The sequence below is a fragment of the Dipteris shenzhenensis genome, chromosome 18 (assembly GCF_047967505.1).
Source record: "Dipteris shenzhenensis isolate YYH24624 ecotype China chromosome 18, Dip_SZ_1.0, whole genome shotgun sequence".
Classification (NCBI taxonomy): Eukaryota; Viridiplantae; Streptophyta; class Polypodiopsida; order Gleicheniales; family Dipteridaceae; genus Dipteris; species Dipteris shenzhenensis.
In genome coordinates this window covers 54,542,564-54,546,024 of record NC_141613.1, presented here as the reverse complement: position 1 = coordinate 54,546,024, position 3,461 = coordinate 54,542,564, and the positions used below count along the sequence as shown (strand labels likewise).

The following is a 3,461-nucleotide window of genomic DNA, read 5'->3' as shown; positions in this document are numbered from 1 at the left end:
AACCAGCCCGTGTGCTGGTTGCCTATGATACTGGCCTGAGTCTCTCTCTCCCTAGCCCTCCTACCTCTCATTGCCCCTTGTCCCCTCAAATTAGGGGCTCACAGGTGGGCACAGTGAGTTTCTAACAAAATCACACACTCAATTGTGCCATGTGGCAAGTAAGCCCTCATGCATGAAATGTGGAACAATTGAGATCGAGATGATAGTGACAATGGTGATAGCATCATCACGATTTTGGAGGGGAACCCCTGCATGCCAAACATTGTCACAAGGAGAAGTTGCGCATGCATGCAACAAAACAACAACAAAACTTGACATAAAAATAGCCATAAAAATTGATGAACTCATCCATTTGTACATCTTTTCTACCACTTCAATTGTGTGTACTCGAGGGTAGTTTGGGTGCAGTCTGTTGTGAAGGGGTGGACAAGCTGCCTTCCTTTGGTTAACCAGGTATTGGCTATGAGTCATTTATCTACACCCCATCACCAGTGGTGGCCGAGGCATGACCTTACAAAGTGACATGTGCACGGACATGCATGTACTCGTCCACGATATCAAACCACTTGCATGTCTTTTGGACATCATTTCCTCAAATGGAATTATGAAGTCTATCTGCTTTGTATTTGTCATAGACACGGCCCCACTTTTTACAGCACGCTTCACTGACCTTGTCAGAGTCAAAGTATGTGGCCGCTAGCTTGTTTGCAATTTTAATCATAGGTCCATTTCTTGTTTCTATGGCTTGTTGAACTCATCTTTCATCCCACCACGCTCGTGGATTAAGCTAATGACCCGATAATATTTCCACATTGTGGCTTTCCTAGAGTCAGTATCTTTCGTCATCAATACCGTCAATGTCATTTTTGTTTTTCTTGGCAGTAACTTTCTTTTTGGATTTTTGCTTGCTTTGAGCAGAATCACAAAAGCTACAAAGGTAGTACACTCTATTGCAAGAAATATCAAGTGAATACAATGTCACTCCTCAAACGTTCGGCTCAAATGCCACCAAATGACTGGAACTATTGATAGTGAAGCTTCCAGTTGGTTTTATGGTTGAGAGCATGGAGCGCACAAACAAAACACACTTTGCGTACAAATCCAAAAAAGGTGTTTAGAACTTAAGCAGGGCATTTACTTAGCCTCCACGAACAGTAACTGTTACATCGTTTCCATCACGAACATAGATTCGACCCTTCAAGACAGCGACCTTCGAAATGTACTGAATTGACTTGCAAGTGTAGCCGTAAGGGTGTTTTGGATCACAGCTAACATGCATGCCACCGCAGTTGCTGCATTGGAACTCGACTAGCTGAGCGTTCAGGTTTGTGAAGCGCAGAATCCCCGAGACCTGGTGAAATGCAATTCTAACTGTTAGAAACCCTAGTGAAAAAAGTCGCAAAGAAAGGGCAGTTCGAGATTACTCTTTGGCCATAGCCAAGCTTCGACACTTGAGCCATGAACACTTCTGGAGCTCCGCTTTCTTGTTGCCGTCATGGATCTCCACTAGAATCGAAAAGTCGTAGAAGCCCAAAGTATTTTTCGCTGTCATGTAAGAAACATTTCTGAGGGTGTACATGACAATTCAATGCTCATTGTACTCTTGGATGAGACGTGACAAGATGGTCTTTCGCTCTTTCACGAATGCGAGCTGCAGTAAATGGATAGTTTTAAAACTTTGTGTTGGAAAGCGGCAAAAGAAAGGCTTGAATCACCTCCATAGGTTGGATCACCTCCATAGGTTGGTTCACCTTAGCAGGATCGTGGACTTCATAACCATGTGGCATTGTTGAGGGCAATTAAAAGAACATAGGAGACGAGGAAGGGAACATAGGGGCAAAGCTGTGAGCACTGTACAAATGCGGCTGGCTGTAAACTGCCAAGGAAGGATTGTGAACCTGGGCCTCCGACACATGATCATTCTCAAGGATTGCATCCTCAAGAAGTTTTCGTGCAATCTCCCACAACTATTTAAGAGAAGTAACAAATTTCACAAAGTAATAAACTTCAAGAAAATAAAACACACTTTTCAAAGACGTAAGAATGTTCAGAGAAGTAATAGATTTCAGATAACATTTGTAAAGATTTAACATGCGATGAACATGAATCATTCATTTGTACATACAAGAAAACATTAGAGCCAAACTTCCAAAACAAGTCTGGAGTCAAACAGAAAAAGGAAAAGATTGAAACAGTCCTTAGTAAGGACTTAGAATCGGAGATCACCTACTCTACTTCATACCCCTTAATTTCCTCTTTCAATAAAGCCATCAGGTTTCTTGCTTTTCAAATCCCAAAAAGTGCAACAGCTCTCACCATTGTCCACCCGATCGATCTATGCTTTGAGAGGAGCTGTCTGGAGCTGCTCTCTATTCATGAGCTAAATTTTCACACAATGTAGAATCCTCTAACGGCTCTGACTTGAATCGGAAGTGTAAAATATACGAAAACACCCTTAAACTGTACATTGTACAAGTGCACGCTAACTTCTCACAGAGTGTAATAGCCTCTAATGGTTCTGAGTTGAATCTAACGTCCACCACAACAAAGTCTCCCATAGCAACGAAGGGAGCGGTTTTCTGATAACATGCACCCGACAATCGTCAAAACCAACCCTTCTAGGTCTGCCCTCCAGAAACATCATAGAGCGCACGTTGATTGCCTGGAACCCATGACCAAAATTGAACAATCAACATACCGGTGAAAGGAACCACCTTGCGTACTATGTGAAAAGGAGATATCTTGAAGAAAACAGAGAAGAGCAGGTGAAGAAAAAATCGTCATTTCCTTTTTGCTCTGCCATTTCCTACGTAAGCGTGAAAACCCTGCCATTTCCTGCGCAAGCGTCAAGACCCTGCTATTTTCTGCGCAATCGTCAAAACCACCCTTCCACTCGAGGCTGTGGATAGATTTGTAGATACGTTGAAATGAAAGGTCTCACAATTTCCTAGCGCAATAGCCTGAAGAGGCTCATCCGAGCATTTGGGGCTCATCCAATTACTAGGCAGTCTAATCTATTGCTCTGTATCGTAGTCATTCATGATTCCACTATTGCTCTGTATCCTATAGCCAGAGCACCACAAACTTCATAACATTACAATCCTAAAGTCCCCAAAGTTCATCGACAACCTCCCACAGGATTTCTAACAGAGGTGGCATTTCCTGCACTTCAAAAAAAGGATTACATTGAAATGCAGGCGTTCCCTCATCAATCGTTTGAATTCTGTGAATGAAAAAACGGTGGGCATAGTAGTACCTGAGAGCGATGAGCAACGGTAGCTGGAGGCTCAAAAGTTGTGGCAAAAAGCAGTATTTGTGAGCTCGGCGCCTCCATGTCCATTTAATCATCTGCAACAAAAAACTCTTGTGTTGGCGCGAAAGGCAACGAGATTCCAGGGAAAGAGAGCCCGAAATAGCCATGGAAGAGAGCTTGGGCGAGCTGGGTGCAGAGGACAAAGACA

General features: G+C 43.2%; 1 long non-coding RNA gene across 2 annotated transcripts; it reads right to left on the bottom strand.

Annotated features, from left to right (window-relative positions):
- Positions 1-1,014: 1,014 nt before the first annotated feature.
- LOC147891434 (uncharacterized) lies at positions 1,015-3,461 on the bottom strand. Of its 2 annotated transcripts, XR_015542645.1 has the most exons (3): positions 3,257-3,461; positions 1,425-2,662; positions 1,015-1,351 (listed from the first exon to the last, which is right to left on the bottom strand). It is a non-coding gene; the product is annotated as an uncharacterized LOC147891434 (long non-coding RNA). The 2 variants fall into 2 exon arrangements; XR_015542644.1 differs by lacking the exon at positions 1,425-2,662.